The sequence below is a fragment of the Dermacentor variabilis genome, chromosome 1, assembly GCF_050947875.1.
Source record: "Dermacentor variabilis isolate Ectoservices chromosome 1, ASM5094787v1, whole genome shotgun sequence".
NCBI classification, from domain to species: Eukaryota; Metazoa; Arthropoda; class Arachnida; order Ixodida; family Ixodidae; genus Dermacentor; species Dermacentor variabilis.
Window position 1 is genome coordinate 198,605,225 of NC_134568.1, and position 17,127 is coordinate 198,622,351.

The 17,127-nt window shown below is 45.6% G+C and overlaps 1 protein-coding gene across 3 annotated transcripts in view; it reads right to left on the minus strand.

The window, feature by feature from the left end:
- LOC142590621 ((Lyso)-N-acylphosphatidylethanolamine lipase-like) overlaps positions 1 to 17,127 on the minus strand; it is a 172,653-nt gene that overhangs the window by 130,526 nt on the left and 25,000 nt on the right. The gene's annotated exons all lie outside the window — the stretch shown is intronic.

The following is a 17,127-nucleotide window of genomic DNA, read 5'->3' on the forward strand; positions in this document are numbered from 1 at the left end:
CGTTCTTCGCTGGAGATCTCACGGACACGATCAATTTTCACCCATGTATGCCGTCACATGTGGCTTGCGCGCAGTGCACGCAACAGCTCATGTATCGTGGCAGAGACGTATTCAGATGCGACGAAAGACAGCCAACCGCGCAGACAGACAAGATATGAATATAATAAGCTTATAAGTAACCGACGTCATTTACTGCGAAGTGCCGCAAAGATTCGTCTAAGCTTACAACGGAGCCCTTGGCAACACCGAAGTGCAGACTCGGCGTATACAGGAGGAGGAAAAAGATATCTCTGCTCGCATTGCGTAATCTCATTCCATCGCCAAACTCAATGGAGCCAGTGATGACGGCAGAATCGATTGGGGGCATTGCGTAGCCGTCGCGTCAGCAACACCTGAAGAAAAATCTTGGCTGTTGGATACAATTTCAACAAGTGTCTACGCCATTTAAAGAAAGGATTAGCTGTTCTATTCCTTTATTATTTATCGGTATTTTACGTCACAAATGTCGCGTCTAGACCTTTAGAAGCGCCGCATGGAGTAGTCATTGACTGTTCTTTATCAACTGGGTTTGTTTAGCGCGCCCCAACATCTTAGTAAAGAGGCATTCTCGCTTGACGTCCCCATCAGAATGTGTCCAATCGTTAAAATACATTTCATTCTGTTTGAAGGGCGCAATGTTGTAATTACGCCCATTAAAATATTACGTTGCCAAGAGTGTAATGTTGGTGATTACACCCGCAGTTAGGGTGTTTCTCCGTGTAAAACATCTAATTCGAGGGGTAAAATGGTGTGATTTATAGACACCTGAAACTGTCCACTCTTATTCGGGTACGAACACGATCAAACTTCACCTATGTATGCACTCACACGTGGCTTGCGCGCAGGGCACACAACAACCCATGTATCATGGCAGAGACGTACTGTCATGATACTATGCCATGATACTATACTATGATACTATGCCACTATGCATAGCAAAAGCATTACATTTCAGAAAAAAAAATGTCCATTCAAAATTTTTGTAAATGTGTCTCCTGCCTTTCCATAGAAATTTGTTCATTTATTTTATTTTTCAGGTCTCATTAATACTAGACAAAGTTACACCTACCCATATATGACCATGGTAAAAAAAACTGGCGCCAAGGTTCCTACGCCGCCCACATAGGGTGGCCACCACCGTAGCCTCTGACCACTGCGGTGAAGAGGAAACTATCGGTCACATTGTGTGCCAGTTTCCGCCGTATTTTGCGACGAGACTCTCACTCACCGCTGTGCTGAACAAGAGCGACACCCGACCTCTGCCGGAACTGATAACCGTACAGCATAGACGCGACTTGATATCCCATGAGAAAACCGTGAAAGTATTTGTTTTTTCAATTCGCTGGACGCCTACAGTAGTCGCCAGAGTGAAGGCCAATCCTACTGAGCACTAGCGTAACGTAAATCTTCTGAATACGACTCATGGGGTTCATGGCTCTCTACGGCTCTATGGCTCATGGAGTCGAATTCAAAAAATATTTCGCATGCGCTCTTAGCCATAGGCTGACCGCGTTCGCTAATAATATGTCCAGCATTAGGATTGGTTAGAAAATGTTCTTGCGAACAATTTCAGCGCAAGGAGGTTTTGCGATTACAGGCCCTGGTCTTCGTAGTTTTCTCTGAAATAGATGTGTCAGCTCTCGTGAGTGCCGCTTCGTGGTACTCTGAACTTGCTGATGCGGCGCGACAGCACAGCAACATTCGCAGTACCGACATTCGCAGTTTGCCGGGTGACCTTGCAATGCGTGACCGTACTACGAGGTTAACATGCATTCGGCTAAACGTCGCCAATACAAACTACTAGGCATACTCGTTCAAACTGAAATTGACACGGTCGCCACTGTGCAATGAGTGTTATGTCAATGTGTGCAATAACTTCTATCATGCATGTGCACACTTATCGGCAACAGTGGCTATTCTGATATCTACTTTAAATTTACATGGAAGTTACATTAAGCTGCGGCATGTACTTGGACCATGGATCCACGTTTTTAGGGGCTAAAGCACTCAGATTTCCTCCGGACGCTTCCCGTACGCTGACCTTGACTAGACATTCTATAGTTACTTGTTAGAGTGTGTGCTTTTGCATGCTGTATGCGTGCGTGATATGTATGACCTGGTCACTTCATATGTAACTCTTGTGGTCTGGACTAGTATGCGGCGTGTATGTATATGTCAGGCAAACATCTCTAGTATACAAAACAAAGGTTTTTCTCCCTCTCTCTCTCTCTCTCTCTCTCTCTCTCTCTCTCTCGCGACACTACGAAACTTACTAAATATATGTTAAGCTGTGCTCAGCTATTTAGCTTCAGTGTTTTAATTCACTCTGTTGAAACTAATAATAATCAGGCTACTGTTAGCTAACACAGCCCGCGTAACTGGAAGTGCCATGACCAAGGTATTGCGCGTTGCGAGTTGGGCATGCGCTATGCGTAATCGTCACTTCCCTGTGAAGTATTGCGAAGAGAACACAGCGGCTATTTCTGCAAGCACGCGGACACTGCTACGTCGGATAATTGAGGTAGGCGGTGTGGGCGGGCTAACGTTGTTTCTACATTACCCCTATGTTTTTTTATCCTGCTTCAGCAAGACTAGGAAAGGAAAAAGAAATGCACTTGTGTAAATCGTTGGTAGGGAGGCGAGATTGGAACGACCAAGTGCTGACGACACCTCATCTACTCGTAATGGTTCAAGTATCCAGCTTGACTAAGGTGTTTGCAGAAAGGGATTCCCCTGATCCTCCCACTAACCCTTACGAAAAACTGCAACCCTTCCACCCCTTCCCTACCCCCTCCCTCCCTGTTACTGGAGCGCTTTTTCGCCCAAAAATTCACCAAGACGCACACAACGTCAAGAATCGAGAAAAGCTCACGGATAGGCTGTGGTTCGGTGCCCTCTCGTAGGTTTCCTTTGATTCTTTGAAGCTAACAGCAAAGTGGATGGTGACTAAAGATGCGCAGCAGCAGCGAATTCTCTCAATAGCAATGACAAAGCTGAAGCGGGAAACTGTAGCTCAGTAACTTTCTTTCTGATTCTTTCTTCCTCTCTTCTTTCTTTCTTTCATTTTTTTCTTTCTGCTTCTTTCTTCCTTTCTTTTTCTTTCTTTCTTCCTTTCTTTTTCTTTCTTCCTTTCTCCTTTCTTCCTTTCTTTCTTCCTTTCTGCTTCTTCCTTTCTTTCTTTCTTTCTTTCTTTCAGCTACACCAGCAGGCAACTGAAACAGTCAATTTTTACCATGCCAGCTATACAGCTACTTTTCTTGTGGTATGTCAACGATGAAAAGTGAGCGCTAGCACACGAAACAACCGAAGGCTAATTACCTACCTGACAAAGCTACCCTTAATGCATTTTGAGGTCGTAGGCGCGTAGGGTAATAAACCAGACCCGCCGTCTGGTTGCCCCCCCTACTTTTCCTTCCTTCGTGTCCTCCTCCTAAACACCTTCTTATTCACCTGACGTTCCTAGGGTGCGTTCAGAAGAACCTCTAAATCAGTTAATGTCCCTCGACAGTATACTTCGTTGTCCATTTTAGTGCTTGCTAATATAGGCTTGTGCCCATTAAGGGTTTATCTCACTGATGAGAGCGGTAAAGTCTAAAACCACTAGGAGTCTTGTTCGCGTTTGCACGAGCCTGGGGCACTAGGACGACGCAGAGTACTTGAAGTACAGTCGAGCACTGCTCGTGCTTTTGCGTCCACGTCGCAGATTCAAGAGGCAGTTGGTAAGAACAGCTCATTCGCCTTTATACACACAGCGTCTCTACCCACTGTTCTGAGCTGGCATCAGTGAGGAAGTGACGGCAAAGTGACTATGACCGTTCACGTGGGATCCGATTATACGCCACAGAGAAGGTGTTTCGCGACTTAAGCTTGGTAGCTATATTATAGCAGCATTTTTTTTCTCTTTCCTAAAATTATTTATTAAATTATGTGTTTTTACCTGCCAAAACCACTTGCTGATTATGAGGCACGCCGTAGTGGAGGAATCCGGAAATTTCGACCACCTGGGGTTCTTTAACGTGCACCTAAATGTAAGTACACGGATGTTTTTTCTCTTTCCTTTCGGTCGTGCTACTCAGTGCATACAACGTAAGCCCTTGGTCGTCCAAGTTCCGCTAAGAATTAATAGAATGCGCGAAGCCCCACGTGAAACGGCTGTTATTCCTCCAGGGTAAATTGCGATGGACTTGATAAATGCATGTGCAGACTATTGCGTACTGCTGGTTGAGTCACGCCAGCAATTTGCGGCGTTTGAGGTCAGGTGACGAGGAAACGCCGAAGCCGAAACTGGCGCCCTATAACGTAAAACTATTCCCAATCTGTTTTTATTCTAATCTCCTGGCGTCAAATTTACGTAACCACCGACGCAAGCATCGGGCGGTAACCCGCAGCGTTGTTTGAAAAGCCCAATCAAACGCGCTCCGCCTTTATAGGAAGTTACTTTCTTTTTTGCTTTTCAAAGCGAATAGCGTTGCCTACATTGAGCAGATTTCCTTATCGAATTGGCTGGCAAGAGGCGAGGAGCACGCTCAAGTGGAGAAGGATTCGATGGGGCCGAGCAAGCACAATGGAAGTAGATAACCGGGAAGAAGAAGTGTATCTGTTCGGTCGCTGTTTTTGTGTGGTGCTCCGAGTTTTCTGGTTTTTTGGACATTTACAGTTACCATTGACGAAGATTGATTAACAAGACGTCGGGCGAAGATTCTACGAGCCAGGCGCCTTACAGGTACGACATTTCTTTTTTGAGGACTTGGCTATTACCCTGCCGCTACGGTGGTCGGAAGCCGAGAACATCGTCACGAGCCTTATGCTCGTCCAAACGTAACAAGCCATATGAATGATGCTACGGGCCGTAATGAAAAGCCTGGGGCCTTGCAAGCGGCACAAAGCTTCATAAAGCCGGCACGTTTGGTTCTCCACAACTCGGAATCAACTTCAGCGAATTCAGGAATAATGGCTGACAGTGAAGCCGAGAGCAAGAAACCTCGCCTGGAAGACAGCAAGTACGATGATACAACATCGAATTATGAGCTAAGTGATGAAGAAGAGATGGGTGAAGATGCACCATTTACTTTTGTCACGTACAAGAAAAAGCGAGCCGAAGGCATTCCGGTTGTCTTTCGCCCAACAAGTGAAGGTACTACTTTTTGGCAAGTAAATCCAAACCGAGTGTCTGCCGAAATAGTTTCCGCTGCCAAAGAAAAAGTACAGTCTTTCAGGACGAACAGAGATGGAAGTTTCAGTGTCAGCGTTGCTTCCTTAGCGTCGGCGAAACGCCTTTTGATGCTCTCAAGTGTAGGCGGCCTGGAAGTCAAGCCCTTCATCCCCGAGTCATACACGCGAAACGTTGGGAAACTACATGTGCCTCTGCAGTATACAGACGAACAACTCCTATACTTCTTGAAAGACGCAGGAGTTATATCGGCACGCAGACAGATAAGGTATTCCCGCCAAGAAGATGGAGCAGTAAGGTCACATCCACTTCACACGGTAATTCTGACTTTCAGAGACGATCGCCCTATTCCAGGAAGAATTTACTTGGGTTTCACCAGTCAATCTGTCGAGGAATACCTAGGACCAGCACTTCGCTGCTATAATTGCCAGAGATTTGGGCACATGGCGAAAACCTGCCGCAGCACACGTCGATGCAAAATCTGCTCAGAATATCATGACCACAAGGAGTGCAAGTCACTTCTTCAACCTAAATGTGCAAACTGTGCGGGGAACCATGCCGCCTCCTTCTCAGGCTGCCCTCAGAAAAAAGCAGCGGCACAAATGCGTCGACATGAACTAATCTATGGAAGACAACCGCGACGCAATGAACCCGCCCCAAACCTTGAGATTGTTCATCCAGTGCCAGATCACCCACCTCAGCGGGCACCGAAATCACCACAGCCAAGAGCACCAACAAGCTATTCCTCCTCTAGAAAACAATCAACAGAGCAATCAAGAGACCAATCAAGAGGATCACAGTCAAGTGCCCAGTCTTATGCATCAGTGCTACGGAAACCCAGACGACAACAGGCAGAAAGTAATACACAAGAAAGCTCTAGTACTCGCACACATTTCTCTCAGCGACCTTACTCATCTACTGCAGAAGTAACACCAGCTAATAGCGAACATACCACAGCATCGGTGACACAACTGATTTTGTTAATGCTTTTCGCAGCTCTTGAGGCAATCCTATCTGCTCTGCCGGAAGCAAACAACCTACCAGAAGTGAAAGCCTTGTTGCCTCTAGAAGCACTATTGTGTCAACAATCCGGGCCGAAACTGCGGCAGGCAGTACATGAATAACCGCTACAAAAATGTCTCCATATTTCAGTGGAATGCCAACAGTCTTCGAAGGAAGTGTGCCGACTTTCGTAAACTGCTTGCGCAATACAACTTCCCAATACTTTATATTCAAGAGGCGGGAATCAGTGACGATTTTCGCCTCTCGAATTATGTGATGTACAAGACTTCTCGTCAAAGTGCTGTTAGCAGAGTGCTCCTGTGCGTCAGAAAGGACCTACCATCTTATCAAATTCAGTCCAGTGATTCAGACTTCCCGGAATTCATCGCATGTAAAGTATCCTTTGGCAGGCTCTGTATAACAGTGATTAATCTATATCTACAACCTTCAAACCGGATTTAAGTAGAAGCGCTAGTGGATATCTTCAAAATAGCTCATGCTAATGTATTTATATGTGGTGACTTCAATGTACACAACATCATCTGGGGCAGTGATCATTGTGATGCACGGGGTAACGTTATTGAGTGCGCCATAGATAAATGCAACTTGACTGTTCTAAACGATGGGTCACCAACATTCCTTCGTGGCTATAATTACTGAAGCTGCATAGATGTTACCCTGTGTTGACATGATCTAGTGAATGGTGTGGGATGGACAACAGATATGGAAACGCACGGAAGTAATCATTTTCCCATCCTTGTTAACCACCCTAGCATGCACTGTGGTATCAGGCGTTACAGCAGACTAACCAACTGACAAGCTTTTCGGTACCGCCTAACGGATCGAATTAATCAACATGCAACAGTGGAAAAATTTACAGAATTCTTGCAGGATAATACGAACATATGCACAAAGAAGATCCCAATTCCAAAAGATTATGCTGCAGTTGACGGAGAATATGTACACCTAAAAGCCATCCGACGCCGATACGAAAGAGCTTACCGACGGAGCGGAAGTTTAGAAGCATACAGAAACGCTCAGAAAATACACGATGTAATGCGCAGACGAATGGAAAATTTAGGCAAACGGCGCTGGCGCGATTTTTGCGGCACGCTGTCTCCTCACACGGCTGTCCCACGAATTTTTCTAGTAATTCGTTCTTTAAGCGGACCTGTAACACAGAGCTTCCCATTTCGTGCTCTCGCTGTAGCTCGGGACACGTGTGAAATAACAGTTGCAGATGAATTTTGTGTATTTCCAGACCTGCTTTTTCAGCGCAATGTGCAGAATTTGATATTTCAGTAGTGTTGGTTAAGCGAAAAATTACTGCTTGCTACTGGGCCCAAAATCTTCAATTAGATCATACTTTCACATTAAGCGAGCTTCAATGTGCAATTGCATCATGTCGCCAAAAGTCCGCTGCTGGGCCGGACGGCATTACGTACAATATGCTAAGAAACCTCGGACCGACAGGTACAAATGCTTTCTTAGACATCTATAATAACTTATGGATAGAGGAAACTGCACCTGACTCTTGGAAAGTCGCTCGAATCATACCAATTTTAAAACCTGGTAAGACGCCCTTGTGCCTTGAATCCTTCCGCGCCGTTAGTTTGACAATTTGTTTATGCAAAGTAATGGAGAAAATGATTGACGCGCGACTTCAATGGTGAAATAATGAAACGAATGTGTTGTCCAACTACTTAGTAGGTTTTAGAAAACAGATGCACAATGGATGCAATATTAGATATAGTAACCTGTGTGGAGCACGAGCGTGCACGTGGAAACATATTCCTAGACATCAAGAGGGCATTTCACACTGTTAGTCACGTTCATGTTTTGCTAAGCATGTTGGAACTTGGTCTGTCTGGCAGGTCCTTGCGATGGATTTCTGAATTTCTATCAGGTCGCAAAACATTTGTTCAGACGGGTGAAGGAAAGAGTGCTGAACATGTTGTCAAACAGGGAGTACCACAGGGAAGCGTACTCAGCCCCTTCCTTTTTAACTGCGTCATGGCTGATTTAACAAGAAGGCTGCCATCACAGTTAAAGTTTTCACTGTATGCAGATGATGTGTGTATTTGGACATCTAGGTCTAATGCTCAACTACTTCAAATGGCATTGCAAGACAGCATAAATATAATCAACAAATTTTTGAGAGGGAGAGGAATGGTGCTATCACACGCAAAGACGGCTGTATTGCCCTTCACTCGGAGGCAGTTAAAAAATTTCACTCTTAATCTGGAAGGACACCCTCTAATGAGTCTCACACAGCATCGATTTCTTGGCATAATACTTGATAGGCAGCTATCCTGGGCACCCCACATAAAAAAACTCGAAAACGAGGTCAATGCCATAGTGACTGTACTTCGCAGACTTGCAGGCACATCGTGGGGCGGATCAGTATCGTCCATGCTGACTGTTTACAATGCATTAATACGACAAAAAATTGCGTATTCCACGCCCATCTTACACGGACTTTCCCACACGTCAGAAGAGCGACTTCAAAGACTTTTAGCTAGAGGACTACGCCTATGTCTAGGAGTTCCACGAGCGACTTCTAGTTCTCTTGTAATAGCTGAGGCTCGCCAATCACCATTTCCAGTTATGCGAACTACAGAAATATGCCGGCATTATTTCCGTCTTCAAACCCAGCATAAAAGCCGCCCATTGGCTCTAGACATAATGAAACGAGATAGAAGTTATGTTCATATAAAAATTCAAGAAAATATTCACATATTGCCAAGAAATGAATTTTGGACCTCAGACATCGAATATCCTCCATGGCTGCTTACAGTTCCAAAAAATTGAATTGTCAGTAGATGGGATATTCAGAAAAAGAGACATGTTCATTCGAGCTGCTCAACAACTAGCACTATACCAGATATATATGCGGTATTCAGGATACACACACGTCTATACAGACGGCTCCAGTACAGAAACCTCTTCAAATTCATTATTCATTATACCGCACCTCGACAAATAAGAATCATTTAAGTTATCTCGTGCGACTTCGTCCACAACGGCTGAACAGTTCGCAGTCCTATGTGCGATAAAATTTATATTGTCAGTAAGAGATGCGCAAGAATGGGTAATTTTCAGCGATTCACAGGCGGCTCTAACATCACTCTGCAACACAAAGGGGAAAACATTCAGTGACAGTATAATATATGAAACACTTAAACACCTCACAAAGGCAAGCGAAGCGAAACATGCAATAGCATTCCAGTGGATACCAGGGCATTGCGACATTCCTGGCAACACAGCAGCCGATGAAGCAGCACGACAAGCGCATCTCAAAGATGATACGGCTCCGCCCTAAATATCAAAGGATGAATTACGCTGCATTATAAGGACAACGTCTCTCAAAATGTCTAGAAACACTTGGTTTGACCAGAATTCTAAGAGCCCGGACTTATACCATATTGACCCATTTATTGAATTCAAATTTTCATTGTCGTTAGATAGAACTATGGAAACCCTTATTCATCGATTAAGGCTAAGCACTGCCTACACAAAGCATTTCTCACACAGAATTGGCCGTGCGGAAACCCCCGAATGTGATTGTGGATTTGCAGACGAAGATATATATCACCTCCTAGATTTCCCACATCACGACACACCAAGATGCCGACTTAAATCAGCGCTAGTTAAATTAGACCGCAGACCTTTCAGTTTAAGCAAACTTTTGGGGCCTTGGCCAACAACGGCCTTGCAGAAGAGTGCTTTAAAAGCACTGAAGAATTTTCTTCAAGACAGCGGCATTGTTGGACGTTATTAGTGCTTTCATTGTTCCCTTTATTTCAATGTCACTGTATATATGCATCTGTTTGTGAACTATGTTATGTTGACTGTTCTGTTATGACTGTATGTGATAATGCATTTACACGATGTATGTACCACCCGCTGACTACAAAAATGTGTTTAGGTGACAGTATCGCTTGTACTTTTGAGACTTTCATCTACATAAGTGTGGAGACATTTACCTTGTATATATTGTATGTACCATGTGTTCCTTACGTCATAGTCTTCCTGTGGAAACGTTGTGTGATAAGTCCTGGTGCTTGTGTGAAAAGACTATTTGATATATAATCTTGAACCCTATACGATGTATGACGGAACCACTCAAGAGATGAGGAGTAGCCGGCACCTTAAATTGTGCGACAACATCTCGTTAATCGTATCAATAAAAAAAAAGTAGATAACCGGCTGAAGGATGTGGTGCCAGCGTCCGTGATTGATCCGCTTCTCCTTAGCTTGCGGTAGCTGGTCGAAAAATCGCGGCGGCGTGCAACGGAACGTTATAAATGTCGCCAGAACGGATTCTCAGCAAAGAAACTTTGGCAAAGTGATTTCGCATACGCTAGCAGTCGATATAGTGCCACGGAATTTTTTTTTATTATACGCAAAGGTGTTTGCAGAAAGGGACTCCCTTGATCATCTCACTAACCATTAGAAACGACTGCAACCCTTCCACTCCTCCGCCCCCCCCCCCCCCACTCCCTGTCATTGGAGCGATTTTTAACCCAAAAATTCACCGAGACGTGCACAACGTCAAGGATCGAGGAAAGCTCACGGGTAGGCTGGGGTTCGGGTGCCCGCTTGTAGGCTTTCTTTGATTCTTTGAAGCTAACAGCAAGATGGATGGCGACTACAAATGCGTAGAAGCAGTCAATTCTCTCAATAGCAGTGGTAAAGCTGAAGCGGCCCCTCCCAGTAGCTAATGCCGGAGCAATCGGTGGGCAGCCATCTTCTATTCCTTTCGGAACGGGGCAGCCTCCGGCTATTCAGGATAAATTCAGTTTTGTTCAGCATATTAATGCGTCTTTAACGCGTACATGTCACTTTGACGCTATGAGTTTTCGTGGTTTTGTGACGTCGCGTGACAGACAGGCGAAGTGGGCGCAGCCTGAAAACGCTTGATCTATGGCAGAGTATTATGGCGAAAAAGGCGTTGAATGAGAAATAATTATTTTTATTTCGTTCGGTCTAACCATGCATAATCAGTGTGCATGTATCATATCAGTTTTCGCTGTTTTCGTGACTTCACGCGAGAAACAGGCGAAGGGGGGGTAGCCCAAAATTTTTTTGACCAATCATGGAGAGCTGATTGCAGAATTGGAATAGAAAACTTTCTAATAGCTTTACGTTATAGCACCGCTTGAATGCATACACAGTCTCCATTTGTCTTTCGTACCCATCGTTCAGTTATGAAGTCCGTCCTTGCAGGCCATTGTTTTCTTTCATATAACCTGACGGCTGTCCTTCTGTGTCGACCTTTTCGGATGTTTGCTTTTTTTTCTTACTTCCACTGACGTGTGACGGGCAATCAATTTTCTGGCTGTCCATAGTTCTGAGCGGATTGTGGAACGGCACCTGGCAGCTGTCATGTGCTCAAGCGACTTCTTTCTGCCGCATAGTCACTGCCATTTTTGTGATTCGCATACAAAAAGATATTTGCCCACCTACGGAGACCGTTTCTTGTATCATTAGAATTGTATATTAGCTCATACACCTAATTGACGTTCGTTCCATTTTAGCCAACAAGCACACGCCCGCGCCTACTTCTGGGTGTCTTCTTTTCGGCGACATCGTGCTCTCTATTACGTGCGGGGGCCGAAACGACTCGAGCGCTTGATCACGAGCGAGCGCGAACTGACGATGACTCGATGAATCGATGACGCACATTAGCACAGTTGCTGGGTGCAGCGCGCCAGGTGATTATTTCTACCAGTTATTGGTTTAAACATTGGCCTCCCTATTTGCGGTTTATATTCAGAGAAGTCGGCAGACCCTTACGCGTACTTTTTTTATGCGGAATCATCAAATAGTCCGCTGAGCGAAAAAAGCGGTGTCTGTAGCAGCGAAACGGCACCTAAATTCCCATTGGCTGCAACGCCACGTCACGTGCGCGCCTCGACGGAGCAGAGCGGGCGAAAGGAAACACCCACTGCCGCGCTGGTGCGACAGGTGTTGCGTGAGGGCATTGCCGCGACACCCTCGCTCTCACAATTGCCTGTGTTATCCGCGCGTTCCTGGACCACACAAGCTCTCGCCTGCATTCTAACATCGTCTCGGTAATCGCTTTTAAAAAATTAATGCTTAAAAAACACAATAAATTCGAAAGGAAAAACATTGGCGGTAGGGAGTTTAGAACCTGCAGCCACCCGCTCAGAGGCCGAGTGTCTTACCCCTTGGGTTAAACCAGCGCCTTCTAGATAGCATGTCTGCGCGCTCTGCTTTATGACATCGAGCTACTTGGAGCGAAATTTCCATTGCCAAGCCCTGCGTGGCGAAAGCGGGGAAGTCAAAATCACCGCGGCTTACTCGGGAGCGTCCCCATTAGATTTTACGGCAGTCGGGCAACGTAGCATGACGTCACGGATCGAAGTGCACCTGCCTTGTGCTATCTAGGGGACTTCGGCCAAGCGTCTCAACGCGCTCGCTTGCCCTCGAGGAGTTCCCAACGTTGTTCAATTGGACGTTAATTCTTTCGCTTTCACAACTTGTAAGAAGTGCTTACGAGGAGGAGGAAACAATTTTATTCAAGATTAATGTCTTAAATAAAGAAGAATAAAGAAGAGGCCGCTTGTTTGCGGCGACCACTTCCGCCGAGGCAATGATCGCTTTTGGTACCTTTTATTGAGTGCCTAGGCGTCTTCGAATTTCTTTTTTTTAAATGGTACATCGGCTGGTCTAAATGCCGCCGGGCTCCTCTCCTGCTTCACCACCGCTGCTTCCCATTGCACACGCTTCGCCGTCTGTCGGTGCAGCCGTCCATCCACGCTCGGCGCAGGTTCGATTCTGCCGAGCATCGCAAAAATCTACGAGGATTTAATTAAACTAAATTCTTGGAGTTTACGCGCCAAAACCGCGAATGATTATGAGGCACGCTGTAGTGGGGAACTCTGGTTTAATTTAGACCACCTGGTGTTATTTAATGAGCATCCAATGAACGAATTAAAGAATATTTTTTGTCATTATAGCCGAAGTTGGGGTCAAAAAAGGTTCATTGAAGAGCGGCACACACCTACTGGCACAGCGAAGGCACCTACTCAGCGAAGCAAGTTGGTCCGACGATTACTAACCCTGTTCCCTCAGCACAGCAGCCCGACGCGCTATCCGTTCGACCATGAACTGCCCAACACCCAGGTCTGCGGGAAAACTGTTACAGACATAGATAGATCACGTTTAAAAATAGCGCTAAAGACGTACACCGTACAACAGAATAGAGGATGGGACACACACGGCGCTCACTTACAACTGCGATAGACAAACACAGACAGACAAGTTAGCCTCCGGAAAGTGAGTGAAGTATACCTTGAGAATGCTAATCGCATTAAAATTTCCCTTTCAAACCGTCAGAAAAACAAAAAGTTGAATTTCTAACGGGGCGAATGACGCTTTATAATCGATTTCTAAAGAATCAATTGTAGGAAATTTGACGTCGCTATATTCAAACACGTGCCGAATGTGTTCCTTCAAGATAGATTTTAAAAACATTTCGTTTAACACACAAGTGCGAACGGGAATGGTACGAGTCTGAGGTTTTTAAAAGGGGTGTACTTCGGTGTGGTGCCTTGGGGCAAAAAATGCCTTGGAAAAATCATGGGGGGAAGAAATATAAAGAAAGGGGAGCGGGAAAGTGCATTTACAGGCCGCACTTAGGAGCGCTTCGGCTACGGACATTAAGGGCGCGCTTATGGCCACATGCCTATAGCTACTTCTCTCTCTCTCTCTCTCTCTCTCTCTCTCTCTCTCTCTCTCTCTCTCTCTCTCTCTCTCGTTTCTTCTCTTTTATTTTTTGCACTCATAAACAGATACTGAAAGAGAGACGCGATAAGGGCAAGCGAAAGGGCTAAGTGTTCGTGTTTAAGCAAACAAAAACCGGGTAACCAAGCGGAATGACGCACGTACTGCACACATGCAGCATAGCAGTAAGGGCCATACTTAAAGGGTGCAAGGATATGATCAGATACGGGCGGAACTTCTTGCTCATCTTAAACGGCAGAAGCTATAATGCGCCTGTTTACATGACTTCAGTCAGCATTTGATCGATTAACTTGAACCATACGAGGAAAACGCACTAGGTTTCGTGGCGCCTGAAACTGCTTCTGACGCATACATACCACAGTGCCTGTGCGCTTTTGGCCAGACAACTTAGCGATCATGCAAGTTTTGCGGTGCAATATAAACATGGTTGCGCTCTACGCGATCGTGAAATTTGGCAGAAGAGCAGACGATTTTTATACATTTTCACTTGTTTCTTCCTTTTATTACTGAGACAGGCAGCTGAAATCAAGAGCTGGTTTGCGTCCGCCCTTTTCGTTAGGCCGTCACCGTCAGGCCGCCCTCCGCCTCATTCTCACCTTTATCCTTGCCTTATGACGAAGAAAAAAACTTGACGCACCGCCGCCACTGCTTGCAAAAAATGAAGCGCCAACAGAGACAGCTCACCAATGAAGAAACAACAATGACAGGACAAGCGCCTTGTCCAGCCATTGTTATTTCTTCATTAGTGTGCTCTCTCTGTTGGTGCTTTATCTTTTGAAAAGTATGAACCAACTAGCCCCACAACGTGTTCTATACTGCCGCCACTGCGAACTTGCGGCAGTGGTTAAGGGGAGGGGGGGGGGGATGTTGGCGCTTTATCTTTTGTAAATGAACCAACTAGCCCCACAACGTGTTCTATACTGCCGCCACTGCGAACTTGCGGCAGTGGTTAAGGGGAGGGGGGATGTTGGCGCTTTATCTTTTGAAAATGAACCAAATAGCCCCACAACGTGTTCTATACTGCCGCCACTGCGAACTTGCGGCAGTGGTTAAAGAAGGGGGGGGGGGATGTTGGCGCTTTATCTTTTGAAAATGAACCAAATAGCCCCACAACGTGTTCTATACTGCCGCCACTGCGAACTTGCGGCAGTGGTTAAGGGAGGGGGGGGGGGGATGTTGGCGCTTTATCTTTTGAAAATGAACCAAATAGCCCCACAACGTGTTCTATACTGCCGCCACTGCGAACTTGCGGCAATGGTTAGGGGGGGGGGGGGGGGAGCGCTAAAGACTGAGCGGCTATCGGCGCAGTATTCGCGCTTATATACAGGGTCTTGTACAATGTTTCGTGCGACACGCAGACCCAGAGAGCGGTGACGTCTGTGCGTGCATTTCGGAAGCGCCACAGTAGATCATTTTGGGCCTGCACGATGCATGGGATCCTTTTGCTTGATTGAACTCGTTTCTTACCAATCGCCGTTCATGACCGGCCGATCCCGGTGACAACAGCGATAACGTGCAGGCGGAACGCCGCTTGGACCCCTGACAAAATGCGAGAAGAAATAGCAGTGGAGTAAAACCATTGCATTATCCCCGCCATTATACGACATTGTGTACATTACAAATGTGTTTTCGAGAAGGTCGAGGTGTACGCCCCAAAAGCTTGTTGTCGCTGTAAATGAGTTCAGAGCCAGAGGAATCACTCTGGAACCTGGCTGATCGTTAGAATTCCTTGTGTGTCTCCCAATTTTTTACGCTGATTTTTGCCGCGTACGTCAAAAGATTGGAATGAACTTCCCTCTGATATTGTTTCCATTCATAACAATGATAATTTTCGAAAAGCACTAGCTCACACTGTATAATAACAAACTAATTGTACGAACTACTGTTGGTGCTTTCTTTTTTAATGTTACTTTTATATGTCATGTTCTATTACTGTATTTATCATAGTTTCAGCTAACATTATATAATTATAGCAAATTGTGTATAAGCTCGTAATAAGCTTCATTGCTTCATGTCCTATTTTCGTTTGTAAAGTGTTTACATTTTTTACGCCATGTGCATACCAGCTGTACCCACCCTGTTACGGCCAAGACGGCCAACAGTATTTGAAAATAAAATGAAAATAAATAAATATATATATTTCCTCCTTATTTCTTGTATAACCCACTCCCCTCTCTAATGCCGAAATGCCCTGAGGGTAAGTAAGTAAGTTAATAAATAAATAAATAAATAAATAAATAAATAAATAAATAAATTTTCGGCCGAATTTTGGCACGTAAAGCCCCATAGTAACATAACATAAATATGTTGGGGAGCATCAGAACTGCACCGCTGAAGACGACATTCACCATTGGCAGGTTTTGTCGAGTAAGACATGAGAAGTTCATAGGTGCATCGGCGGAAAGAAGTAATAAAGAAAGCAAAAAGAAGAAAATCTTGCGTAGTCATGTGACCGGCCCAGTATAGCAGGCATTGCGTGTTCTGCGCCGAGTCCGATGCAGTAGGCTTGCAAATGCCTAGAGGGGAGAGAGGCCAAAGCAACAGCTGCGTCAGCTTGCGGCGTGGCAGAGACCTAAAGTTGGCACAAGATGGTAGCGCGCATCGGCGCACGTATTTGCTGGCACGGCCGCGAAATCGCTTAGGGTCACAAGCGTACAGGCAATGCTAGTTGAAAATGCCTACGTGCATGCAACGCCTATACAGTTCAAGACCGTGAACGGGTGTTTCAAGACTTCCGTCAACTCAGTGAAACAAGAGCGAGACGTGACATCGTGTGCAGAGATATGGCGCGAGCGATATTCGGGCGACAGAGCGCTGTTTGGTGTAGCACAATACTCTATATGTGGATCTGTATGGCGATTAGGTTTCCGCGCTGCACTTGCTGCCCAAATTCGCGCTGTCTCACTGGCTAAGCAGATTCCGTGACTCGAATATCTTTGGCATTGTGCCAGGTCGAGGCGAAGGATTCCAAAGCCAATATCTCGGGATGATTGCAGGAAAGAAACCAAAGATGCACAGAGGAGGCTCCTTCCTTGATGTAATACGTAATGAAGCCTTGAAAGAAGTCATACGCTTCAGTGCAATGCCTCGATAAGAGCAGTAGATGGTGTCTCGACTGCATGGGAAGGGCTGCAATCCTATCC